At 41.2% G+C, this 13,939-nt stretch overlaps 1 pseudogene; it reads left to right on the top strand.

Moving 5' to 3' along the window:
- Positions 1–219: 219 nt before the first annotated feature.
- On the top strand, positions 220–11,323 carry LOC119309022 (annotated as a pseudogene).
- Positions 11,324–13,939: the final 2,616 nt, after the last annotated feature.

A 13,939-nucleotide genomic window follows, 5' to 3' on the forward strand; every position in this document is an offset into this window, starting at 1 on the left:
AATCTTAGCGATTTTCGTTTGTCCTCAGTTGGATGTGGGTACGTGGCGGACCTTTTTCTGTGTTGTTGGGCTTTCGGGTTTGCGGGTCTATGGGTTACGTTATTCGATCCGCAAAGCGCCAGGTGTTTTTGAATTTTCTATTCAGTCTGTGGGGCGGCGGCCTTTGTTGTATCTGAGGAGGGGATTGGTGGGGGTGGGCCGAGGCGGGCGGAGACGGCGGAGGGAAGGCGAGGGCGGAGGCGGGGGCGTCCAACGCCGGTGTTTAGCAACGGAGATGGCGCGCCCCGAGTCCTCCGCGAGGAGAACTTGTAAGCAGGAGGCGTGCTCCACAGGGCCGGCTGCACGCAGGTCAGATGTCGGTTTGGAGAGGAGCTCGGCGGAGCTGCGCCGCCGTGTTCACCACCAGCAAGCTTCAGTCGGTGGGTGCGACGGCAGTCGTCGGCGCCATCGGGGCGCAAGGTATCACGCTCCTTCCCGCTGCCCTTTTTTCTATTCTATATGTCTATGCCCTCTGAATTTTCAGCTCGTCGTGATTGTCACCGCTCACAAACCTCCATAGCAGGGGGTGGTTTAGTTGTTTTGTAGTTTCGGCCAGGAAGGTGTGTGGTAGAACAGAAACGCCCATGAATCTCTTCAATCCTGGAGGAGTTTTTTGAGTGGTTCATCAGAGAACGCCCCTGAATTTGCTGCAGGCACCTGTATGTGTGTGTCCCCCAATTTTCGTTCACTAAGTAGGCCTCAACTTTGTCTTGAATGTAGTACTCTTTTGTTCTGGATGTACACCTCATTTTCGGTCTGATTGAATTTTCCACATATAGTGTGTTACCCTGTAAGATTTTTTAGAAGCCCAAGGAATGTCTGTAGATGGTCAGAGGATAGGTAACTGAATGTATGCGTTTTTTTCTTCTGCAGGAGTACTAATGTGGAGAAATTGTAGGGTGCCACTTTTGTTGTCAGCTTGATTTTTGATGGCTTTTAGTTAGTAATGGATGTGATTTGTTTTCAGAGAGTTGAGTGATTACGTAGAGAATGGCTTGGGGATCATCTGAATGTAGTGTTATGCACCAACTAACCAGGCAGTAGATTGTTCTAAAACTAGTGTACACTGATGGAATTTCTTCTAGTTACCCTCTTTTAGTATGCATAAGTGGGAAGTGGAAAGTTTAGTTATCTGTGCTCATACATGTGCTTTTGGATTGATGTTTTCTTCCTTATACACTTGTCTTTTTTTAATGTTTTTTTTTCTTGTAATTCAGTATGTAAGTCTGTTTGATTATCTGAACCTGAACGAACAACTCGCTCGTCTTTTTGTCATGTGCATCGATGAGTTTGCAGGAACAGCAGACTTGTCCTTGAAATGCAAAATATTTTCTCCCCCTGATGATTGTTAGCTTAAAATATCCCTTGGCAGCATCAAATTTCATATTCAGTCGTCTGTATTTTTTCTTTTTTTGCCACCTCTAAAACTGAATGAATAGATGTTAAGACACTCCTTCAGTTATGAGTTACTCCATAACAGCACCAGTATGTTTGATGTCCAGTGTCCAGATCCTTTTTTGAAAAGGCTTTCTGAATGACCACATGTTCTTTTATCTTGTCCGATAACTAGAGAGTTATCTTAGCTCACATTATGTCTTCATTCTTGGGTGTATTCACGTGCATTCTTTCAAATGTCGTATGTTTGATCATGTTGTCGCTGTCTATGTTGTTTCAATTATGTTTTTTCGTGCTATGAGCATGATCTAGCCCACAGTCATCTTGTAGAAGTAGTTAGTTATGTTTTTACTTTTTTTTTTGCTGCAAGCACAACATTTTTGGGTCAATCTTTCAGCTAGTTCTTTAGTTTATCTTCAGTCTTATTCAGTGTTATTTTGTCTTTCAGTTATGTGTTTCACCTTGTCTTACATTCTCTCACTCTTAAGTCTATGCTTCTTCTTTCTTAGTTTTCAGTCATTAGTTATCTTTATTCCTTAGTCATTAGTTCTCAGTCTTTTTGGTATTCTTTCTATCAGTCCTCTATTTTCCATCAGTTTTCTGCTTCGGATTCAGTAATCAAGTTCTTCAAGTCATATTCAGTGTGTGTTCATCAGTATTATTTTTTCTTTCTATCATTCATCTGTTTCAGATTCATTGTGCATTCTTGAGTACGATTTCAGTGTAGTGTTGCTTGTTGTTATTTCAGTATATATAGTTCTTGATCCATAGTTATTTTAGTTTTAGATTTCTGTATTTTAGGTTCAGTGTCATTTTAGGTTCAGTGTTATAGTCCTGAGATTTTAGTCATATATCATTCTTCAGACATTTATTTTTCAGTTATCACTGTACTTCTTCATTGTTGGTCAGTTCTGGGTCTTTTCTTTATTTTCAGTCTTTTAGCTTCCATTTGTTCATTTTTCAGTCACTCTGAAATGGAGCTTCCAAAATCTTTGGTTCTCATTTCATTGATGTTTCATTTAGTTGAATACTGTGTGTTCTCTCTTCAGTTTCAGTATTTCAGTTTTAGTAATTGCTCAAATCATCGTCACATCTTCTGCTAGTCTAAATTATGTATCATGTTCATTAGTAGTATCAGCCAATGTTCAGAGAGTTGACTCAGTCAATGTTCAGAGAGCATGCATCATTGTTCAGTTGTTCATTCAATCATATGATATTATTATGAGTATCTTCAGTTCACTCTAGTGTTTCTTCAGTCTTTAAATATAGTTCTCTTCAGTGATTAAATATATATTCAGTGATCAATCGATTATCAGCTTTTTATGCAGGAAGGTGATCATGTTTTTTAAATGTATATTCAATGATTAATCGATTATTAGTTTTTTATGCAGGAAGGTGATCATGTTTTTATCGAGTTCTTCTCTGCCAAGTGGAACAACAGGGACACAAGCCTTATATAACTCTAGTACATTTTCGTTATGTATAAATGATTCACATGTAAGGTGATCATCACATAAATGCAGCATGTATATATAAATAAAAATTTCAGGGAAGGGATATAGTTAGACACGTGACAATCATTGAGTGGAATAAAAAACGACCTGACACCAATTTAAAATCAGTCGCCTGTTCATTAGTCACTCCCTTAAACATTGATATTTGGTATGATTTTAACTGCATGCTAAACTTGTTGAGCGCTCACCATTGAAGCAATCTAAGTCATTCGATTGACATAGTTTGATGGTGATAGTTTTTAGAAGAAAGATACATTTCTCAAAAAAAAACTTTCTTGTTCCCAAGAAATTGTCATGCGTTTGCAATTATCATCCCTCCCAGCAAACGTTCGTTGGCTACTGATGTCCTTCTATATTATTAGTATAGATATAGATATGTTATGGATACAATATAATTAATATAATACTAATTGAAATTCGTTATTGAAATTTTGCTTTAAAATCACATTTTTTTTGCGGGAAGCTTTAAAATCACATTTGAATGTATAAAGTGAGTACGCCATTTTATAATGAGTAGGAGATAATGCATTTTCGAAAATCACGCTTAAAATGGGTAAGGTTTTTTTTAGGAATAAAATGTGTAAGTTTGTAAGAAAAGAAAATTGGAAAAGCTGTTTTTTTTTTGTGCTTCTCTCATCTTTTCTCATCCGTCGCGCTTAACAACAACTGGATGTACACGCACGCAGGGCGCGAATCTCAGGGCATCTCCCGGCGCGTCCGCGCCGCCTGCGGCGAGCGGCTCGGCGGAGCAGTTCCGGGGCAAAGCGAGGCTGCCGAGCTTCGCCGCGCCGCGCCGCTACGAGCTCTTCCTCCGCCCCGACCTCGTCGCCTGCACCTTCTCCGGCTCGGTGGCCATCTCCGTCGCCGTCTCCGCGCCCACCCGCTTCCTCGTGCTCAACGCGCTCGACCTCTCCGTCAACCGCGCCTCCATCCGCTTCCAGGTAAGGAGGAAGAAGCAGAAGAAAAATGAAATTCCTTGAGACCTTCTCGCCCTCTTCTAATCATCCTTCGCGGGTACGGCTCTCTCAGGGTTTGCCGCCCACGGAGGTGGTGTTCTTCAAGGATGACGGTGTGTTGGTGCTCGGGTTCGCCAAGCAGCTGCCCCTCGGCGAGGGCGTGCTGAAGATGGCCTTCACCGGCATTCTCAACGACCAGATGAGAGGCTTCTACAGGAGGTATGCGACGACTTCTTTATGGACTCTACCGCCCTTGGTATTTGCACCGTGCATCATGATCAGCGAACCTCAAGTCTCAACACAACACTTGTGATGATCTATATGTAGGAAATCATGCCATGATTTGTTCTAAATTTTAAGTCGAAAATTACAAAAGGGGAAAAGGTGAACTGTGGTTTCTCTTTACTACTCCCGATTAGTTACTCACCGACCGACCAAGTGACCAGTCCCGATAATGCACTTGCTACGAATTCGATGATACGTGGTTTGGAAGTTCACTGTGAAGGCATTGTAGTTTTATGATCTATTTCTGAAATAAGAGTTTAATCGAGCACTTTGGTATGAATGCCTTTCCTGCTATTTATGCTTTTCTGATTTTCATTTTATCGCAGCAAGTACCAGTATAAGGGGAAGGAGAGAAACATGGCGGTGACGCAGTTTGAGTCTGTGGATGCGCGGCGGTGCTTCCCCTCCTGGGATGAGCCCGCATTCAAGGTGATTATATATGATAGCTGGAAGGATGACTTTATGTTCCTGAAATAGGTGCACATAGAGCATCAGTGAGGTTGGATATATTTCATAACATTTCTTGTTTTGCCGTTTCAATTTTCCAGGCTAAGTTCAAGCTAACACTTGAAGTTCCATCTGAGCTGGTAGCACCGTCCAACATGCCAGTAGCTAATGCGACACTTGCTGGTCCTATCAAAACTGTGCGTTACCAGGAATCGCCACCTATGTCAACTTATTTAGTGGCCATAGTTGTCGGTTGTTTGAATATGTAGAGGGTATGACAACAAAAGGTATCATCTCTGTTTCTGACATCATCCATTCAAAGAGTTGCATGAGACCTTTCTCTTTCCCTTTTTATTTTATTTGTTTGTTTAATTTTATTCAGGCACAAGAGTTCGTGTGTACACTCAAATTGGTAAGAGTAACCGAGGGAAGTTTGCACTAGATGTTGGAGTAAAGTCGTTGAATCTCTATAAAGAGTAAGATCACAATCTAGCCATGCTTCCACACTTTGGTTTCTAACGAATAGACATGATTGATGTTAATGAAATACTGTGTCAAGCCGTGGTTGTTGCTGAAACAGTAACATTAACAAAAATACTCATTTCCTCAATTGTTCAGTTACTTTGCCACTCCTTATCCACTCCCCAAGTTGGATATGGTTGCTATCCCTGATTTTGCTCCTGGAGCCATGGAGAACTACGGATTGGTCACTTACCGGGAAGTAGCTTTGCTTTTCGATGACAAGTCTTCATCAGCATCCAGCAAACAGAATGTATCTATCATAGCTCAGAAACTTATTTAACTTATCTTCTCATCCTTTATAGTTCACCTCTTATCTGACTGTGCGATGTTACTATACATAAATCGGTTTAGTAAAAGCTACACTATATCATGATCATCTATAATTCACTAACAATTCTTAACATTTTTTCGTAATTAAACCTTTTATATGTGTAAACCCTTTTTATATTAACATCAGCATGTATTTTTTTCAGATTGCAATTACTGTGGCTCATGAATTGGCTCATCAATGGTTTGGCAATCTTGTAACCTTGGAATGGTGGACTCACTTGTGGTTAAATGAGGGATTTGCTACATGGGTAAATCAATTTGATCACTCAAAAGTTAAAAGAATGAAATATCAGGTTACCAATGTATACTGAATGAATAGGCTTTTTGTTTTCCCAGATGAGCCATCTAGCAGTAGATTCTTTTTTTCCACAATGGAATATCTGGACACAGTTTCTTGATAGGACAACCTCTGCTCTCAGGCTGGATTCACTCGAGGCGTCTCATCCTATTGAGGTAATCTCATTGTTTATTACTGTGCCATAGGCTGCTCCGGTGGTTGGGTATGTTGTGGACTACATTCTCCAAAACCATAGTTGTCAATGTCATGCACTCTACTATCATAGAAGTGCAAGAATCCCTATTTTAAATTGTAAATTTTGACAATGGTAAGTTTAAGTAACGATAGTGCATACTGCGTAATATGCTATTACCAACACATTATTGTCGATTCATGATTGACTCATAAAATTTCTATGGAATATTAAAATTGATGCTCAAGTATCTCTACTCTGACAAGTGGCATCTTACTTTGGGGAGCAACTTCAGTCAGTGCATCAACAGTGATTCAGTTCATGGCATTAACACTTTCACTTCTCTAATGCTAACTTGTGATTCATTTTATACTTTCCACTATCCGTTTTCCTGGATGCTCAGGTTGAAATACACCATGCCAGTGAAGTTGATCAGATTTTTGATGCTATTAGCTATGACAAGGGTGCTTCTGTTATTCGCATGCTACAAAGTTACCTTGGCGCAGAGCGTTTCCAGGTCTAATACTGCCTCTACCTGAACTCTAGAAACTTGTCACCGACTCACTCTTCTTGCCTAGACTTGTCATTCTTTTTCTCGTCACGTAGCTTAAAAGTATACAAGATCACTTTCAGCCAGTTTATTTAGTTCTTTAAGGAAACAGTGATACTTTGATGTCATTTCCCTGCTATTCCATCTAGTGGAAACACTATACGACTCCATGTCTTGTCCATTGCATAAAATGCTTGTATGCTCTTGAATCATACTAGTTGGTAAACATGCTTTTGTCAGTTGTGTTTTAGGGAGAGATTGCTGGTCTTTGAAGACATATTCTAGGAGCAAAATGACCATTTCTTCATAGACTATCCTGCCCTTGTTTAATGCATACAAGCATCATATGTGACCATTTCTACTTCACCGAACACATGATTTAAGGTGGATGGTTTCATAAATTAGCATATAGAGACAGATTTGTTGATATAGGTGTGATGGTCATCTTATGTATTGTTGTAGCATGTGTCATGCTCACAGGATAACATTACTTGTTCACAAAAAAAAAAGGAGTAAAATTTAGCGATCGTTGACTCTTTTCTTGATTATATAATGAATCTATCAAACTGCACACTAGCTTAATATGTTAAAAGTCAATTTTTTATTGATTACATTATTTAGTGAAACGAATTGCTGCACTCTTCTTTTTGTGCAATTTCTCCCTGCTACTCTTTAACTCCACGTCGTTCTCCTAGTGTATTCTCATATGCTATAGATATGAAACTGTGTTCTTTCAGAAAGCGATGGCTTCATATATGAAGAAATATGCATACTCAAATGCTAAAACCGAGGACCTGTGGGCTGTTCTTGAAAAGGAAACTGGTGAACCTGTCAAGGATTTGATGACTACATGGACGAAGCAAAAAGGTTATCCTGTTATTAATGCGAAAATTGAAGGGAATGACATAGAGATTGAGCAGGTAATAGGTTATCTTACATACCATCCTTCGTATCTATCATGCATTCATCATCACACGAACAACCAAGTATGCATTTGTTTGGTTAATATGTCCTTGCTATTTAGTTAAGTTCTAATCATGCCATGCCATTTAGAGTTTCTTCTTTAAGAAAATCATCTGCTTGACCAAACCTTGGTTTTTGTTCCATACCATTTTGTGAACGTATAACTGTCTGTTATAACTGGTCCTATGAGAAGACTGTACTCAATGATGTCAAAAACTGGAAATATTGTACTGCCTCTATGGCCATTGATCTGTCACTTGTTGCATTCACGTATTTATGCAGTAGCCCTAGTATCTGATCATATATTCTGGGGTATGGCTGAATGGTATCAAGAACAACTTACATGAATCTCGTAGTGAATTAGATCTTGTTCTGAAGTTGGAGCTCTTTTAGGGTGCTCTATCTTACCACATTAGAGGTCAGAGGTGGTTTAAATCTGAGTCGTTGGTTGATGAAAGTTTGAAGGTTATTTTGGGTCCTAGTGCAGATAAGGCTAATAAGGAAACCTACAATTAATTTGGTAAGGTAGATAGGCACAGACGTTTCCCTACATATCACGAGAGACATGTTTAAATGCTCATTACTTTCCATGTTCCCATCTCAGCCCAGGGATACACATCCTGCATGACTATTGATTTAAATCAGATGGTTGCAAAAAGATCTAGACCACAGTTTTCTGCAGTTTCAGTTATGTATTGCTAATTTGAATGTTCAAATAATTTACTATTTGGGAGCAAGGTGTAGTGTTAAATTTTATGATAGCTTGAAATGGAAGTGTCAGACTCGGACTTACATATGAAGTTAGTATTATAAGGCGATAGGCATGAATTAATTATCAAATTTTAATCATGAAGTATGTTTTTTCTGTAGTAATGTACTTGTATGTTTAATAGTGACAGTTTGGTATATATGACAAATTATGGTATTAGGTCAGACTGGCTTCCTTTCCTTAAATATGTTGATTATTTACAATCATTTACCAATTATTTCATGTATTTCTGTGCCCACTTCCCTCTACGAGTTAATAGACCACCCTTAGCCACTAGACCAAAGCAAAGAGAGGGTTCTCACAGAAGTGTGTCTTATTTTATATTGGTTAAAGTGAAAAATCTAATAAATGAAAATGTTAAAAACTTGATCTCGTTGACTGATAGATTTTCATGTATAGCATTTTTCTCCGTGAACTTAATGATTTCTGTTTATTGCAGGCCCAGTTTTTGTTAGATGGGTCCTCTGGCTCTGGCATGTGGATTGTCCCTATAACTTCAGGCTGTGGTGCATATGATACACAGAAAAAGTTATTGTTGAAACTTAAACGTGATAAGCTGGTCATTGGTTCACAATGTGGTGACCGAAAGAAGGGCAGAAACTTTTGGACTAAGTTGAATATAAATGGAACTGGATTTTACAGAGTTAAATATGACGATGAGCTTGCAGCTGCACTTCAGAATGCGTTGGAGACCAAGAAGCTCTCACTAATGGATAAAATTGGTAAACGCAACATGTGACTGTTGAACCTGCTTGTAATATTTTGGTGGCAGGTATTATAACATTAGCATTGCAGGCATTGTGGATGACTTATATGCGCTTTCTATTGCTCGCCAGCAAACATTTGCGTCGTTGCTACGTTTACTCTACGGTTATCGTGGGGAAGCTGATTATAGTGTTCTTTCACACATCAACACTGTACGTAAATCCTGTAGGTCCAGTTGATTCTATGTGTTCTATTGTTCATGAAGATAAATCGCCTATATCTTTTACTTTGGATTGGCAGGTAACCACAAGTATTGCTAGAATATCTGCTGATGCTACTCCTGCCTTGGCTGGTGACATCAAGCAACTTTTGATCAAGATTCTTTTGTCACCTGCAGAGTATGCCCCAGCATAACTGCTATGAGTTTCTTAATGTGTTACATTCACAATAGATCATCTCTTTTGTTTCACAAAAAGGAAAAGGAAACATAATATGTCATTAATCTTCTTCCTAACTTCTCATGTTGCTTGAACATTCCTTCTTTTGTGGCCGATGCATGACAATCGCATGATTCTTTCACATCATTACTGTATATTTGCTGTTTCTTTTTTTTGACTATGTGACACTTATCTTTCAGAAAGTTAGGCTGGGACCCCAAGAAGGGTGAGAGCCACCTGGATGTAATGCTTAGACCACTGCTGTTGACTGCACTTGTCCAACTTGGACATGGTAAGACCATTAATGAAGGAGTTAGGCGCTTTAACATCTTCAGACGTGATCGCAGCACTTCTCTTCTTCCTCCGGATACTAGAAAGGTCCTACCTTTTGCTATCACTTCACGTGGTACTCCTATGATTACTTCTTCCATTTGTAACTTGCGCTGTTCTGCAGGCCGCATACCTCGCTGTGATGCAGAATGTTAGTAGTTCAAACAGATCCGGGTATGATGCTCTCCGAAAAATCTACAAGGAGTCAGCTGAAGGGGAGGAAAGATTACAAGTCTTAGGTGTGTAGCCCTTTGACCATGTTAAACTAACAAAGCTTGCCCATGTTTTTGGTTCTTCTAAAAGCATTTTCTTATTGTTTCAAGGCATATTATCTTCTTGCCGGGATAAGGGTATCGTCCTTGAATCACTGAATTTAATTTTCACTAATGAGGTAAATGCAAATATCGTTACTTTCTTCCACAATTATAGTCGAAGGTCTCTATGAGCTTCCTTGTGTCAAGTTGCAAGCTGTACTCAGGTCTCATATGCCTCTCTTGCTTGTCAGGTTCACAATCAAGATGCATATATTCTCCTTAGAGGTATTCAACCAGAGGCACGTGAAATTTCGTGGAACTGGTTGAAGGTACGATCTCTTTTAACAATGACGACCCTTTTATCTATGTGTGTTGTCGTGTTGATGTGTTGTTGATGCGTAAAAGTCGTTATTTCTGGGTCCTGTCTGGAACATCAGATTCTTGTAGGTATTGTAAATAAATTGGAATATCCAATCATGAGATGTTTCTTTTTCTACCAACTCAGAGTTCTTCTGTTTATGTCAACAAGAATTCAAGTCAAGTGGCATATTTGCAAACAGCTGAACTATGTTTGTGAATTTGTTTCGCGATCCTCATCTCTTTATATGGATTTCCCTTGTGAATGTATTTTAAGTAGAGTGAATTTGAGGCAGCAGCACCCAACCATCTAGTTTTTGTGGTTCCTTCATCTGACACCTTAGGAGATGACTGATGGTTCATATTAGTGTTAGCAGACTGAAACATTTGAAAACATGGTGCTAACATTTGTCCGTTCTGTCTGTCTGCAGGAAAACTGGGAGCGTATCTCAAGGACATTTTCCAGGAGCTTGGCGGCGAATTTTGTTAAAAACATTGTTCCATTGGTACATTTAATCACAGTTCTATTGCCCTATTCCCGTGATCATATTCCCCAGTTTTGCAGGTATTATTTCCATGAGGCCATAGCTAATGTGAACTTCCTTGTTTCTTGTCAGTTCACCTCCAACGAGAAGGCGGCAGAGATCTCCAACTTCTTTGCAACCCGCACAAAGCCCGGATTCGAGAGGACACTGAAGCAGAACCTTGAAAACGTGCGGATCAATGCGAGATGGGCAGAGGGTATCAGGAGCGAGCCCGGGCTTGCACAGACAGTGCGTGAGCTCCTGAGCAAGCCCTGACGTGTTGCTGCTAGAGTGCTAGGTTACAATTGTTGTTGGCAATAAGAATCCATTTGTGCCTTGTCGTGTGTGGAAACTGTGTCTTGTGATGGTCTCTGGTTGTAGATTTGTAGTGGTGGTGGTGGTGAGCCAGCTGCTGCCAGTTTGTAGCCAAAGCATTGATTCGTATGAATGCATGAAGTGCAAACGGGTTGTATGAAGAATGAGAATGTCGGAGGAATAGCATATCCATTAAAGGGAAATTGAAGCAAAACAAGGAAAATTTGGGAAGGCTCGAATCTCGGTGTCACTAGAATAGGCCCCTTTGATGTATCTATTTTGGTGAACTGAATGCATGAGGTTATGCTAACATGGTAATATTTATCTCCATATAAATTGTAAGAAGAATAGAGAGGATATGGGTGGAATCGTTGTTATATTGCTTGAGCGTCTTAGGTGTATATATAGAGAGTACATGATCTTCTTGGAGTACAAGAAAAGGTAGAGTAAATCCTAGTCTATCTTATATTTCCTAATTAATCATGATACTTAACATCCCTATAGTCAGAACGGCGACGCGGAAGGTGAGACTGGAGAGGAATTCAAAGATTGTAAGTTGAGGGACATCCCCCTACAGTCGTAACGGTCGATGCATTGCGGAAGTCGAGGCTGGAGTGAAAACCGACGAGTTGCAAAAGCAAGGTGGTAGCCCTTTGTGCCGATGTTGATGTAGCCGAGAGCGTATGGTGGTGTAGCTATGGTCGAGGTAGCCGTGTGAGGAATGTCGTGGTCGATGTCAAGTCGGGGTGGCCGGTGTCGAGGTAGTCGCCGTGGAGCCGCGGGCGCAAGGAGGTGCCGTGCTAGTTATGGGAGCAGTGGTGCGCCACAAAGAAGATGGGGTAGATGAGACGCCGCGCCGGGTTTGCCAAGTTAGGGGACATGTCGTGGAAGAAGGCACGCGTTGGTGTTTTCAACACCGTGCATGCGTACACAGGAAGAAGTCGGTGTCGACGAGGCGCCGCACTAGGCTTGCCAGGCTCGGGGACACATCATGGGCGAAGGCACGCGTCAGTGTTGCCAGCACCGGGAATGCGTAGACAGGGACTAGTACAAGCTGTACGCCATGTGAAGGGGCCAGCAGAGGAGGACTCGACGACGGTTGCGATGCCAATCGGCATGGGGTAGAAGGTGCCGATGTCGCCCATAGTTGTCGGAGTAGATGAAGTGGTCGGAGAAGATGACGACGACAATGGCGATGAGCTGGTGCTGGATGAAGGCGAAGAGGTCGACGGTGATGTGGTCAGGGGAACCAAAGGCAACTCATGGGGGCCACGTCGGTCGCTTAGAGGAGCGCGAGGACTATACTCGAAATAGGAAAGAAAGAACCCAACAGCGTGACGAAGACCGTGCACGAATGGTGGCATGCCCGTGCCTAGAGAGGCGGCGCGGAGCATACCACATAGAAGTCGATGCGCAGGGACGATAGAGTGGATCGCATGCAGTGGCGCTACGTCCCGAAAAGGCGACGCAGTAGCACCGCGTGGGTCACAGCGACGGTGGTGAAGACCTCTAGGCGGCGGCATGACCATGTGTGATGTCTACTACCCAACCTTCTTCTTGTAGACGTTGTTGGGCCTCCAAGTGCAGAGGTTTGTAGGACAGTAGCAAATTTCCCTCAAGTGGATGACCTAAGGTTTATCAATCCGTGGGAGGCGTAGGATGAAGATGGTCTCTCTCAAACAACCCTGCAACCAAATAACAAAGAGTATCTTGTGTCCCCAACACACCCAATTCAATGATAAATTGTATAGGTGCACTAGTTCGGCGAAGAGATGGTGATACAAGTGCAATATAGATGGTAGATATATGTTTTTGTAATCTGAAAATATAAAAACAGCAAGGCAACAAGTAACAAAAGTGAGCGAAAACGGTATTGCAAAGCTTCGAAACAAGGCTTAGGGTTCATACTTTCACTAGTGCAAGTTCTCTCAACAATGATAACATAATTGGATCATATAACAATCCCTCAACGTGCAATAAAGAGTCACTACAAAGTCACTAATAGAGGAGAATAAACGAAGAGATTATTGTAGGGTATGAAACCACCTCAAAGTTATTCTTTCCGATCAATCCATTGAGCTATTCCTATAAGTGTCACAAACAGCCCTAGAGTTCGTAGTAAAATAACACCTTAAGACACATTAACCCAAACCCTAATATCACCTAGATACTCCAATGTCACCTCAAGTATCCGCGGGTTTGATTATACAATATGCATCACACAATCTCAGATTCATCTATTCAAACCAACACAAAGAACTTCAAAGAGTGCCCCAAAGTTTCTATTGGAGAGTCAAGACGAAAACATGTGCCAACCCCTATGCATAAGTTCACAAGGTCACAGAACCCGCAAGTTGATCACCAAAACATACATCAAGTGGATCACGTGAATATCCCATATATTGTCACCTCAGATAAGCACATGCAAGACATAAATAAAGTGTTCTCAAATCCTTAAAGACTCAATCTGATAAGATAACTTCAAAGGGAGAACTCAATCCATTACAAGAAGGTAGAGGGGGAGAAACATTATAAGATCCAACTATAATAGTAAAGCTCGCGGTACATCAAGATCGTGCCAAATTAAGAACACGAGAGAGAGAGAGAGAGAGAGAGAGAGATCAAACACATAGCTACTGGTACATACCCTCAGCCCCGAGGGTGAACTACTCCCTCCTCGTCATGGAGAGCGCCAGGATGATGAAGATGGACACCCGTGATGGATCCCCCCACTGGCATGGTGCCGGAACAGGGTCTCGATTGGTTTTTGGTGGCTA

The sequence above is a fragment of the Triticum dicoccoides genome, chromosome 5B (genome assembly GCF_002162155.2).
Source record: "Triticum dicoccoides isolate Atlit2015 ecotype Zavitan chromosome 5B, WEW_v2.0, whole genome shotgun sequence".
NCBI classification, from domain to species: Eukaryota; Viridiplantae; Streptophyta; class Magnoliopsida; order Poales; family Poaceae; genus Triticum; species Triticum dicoccoides.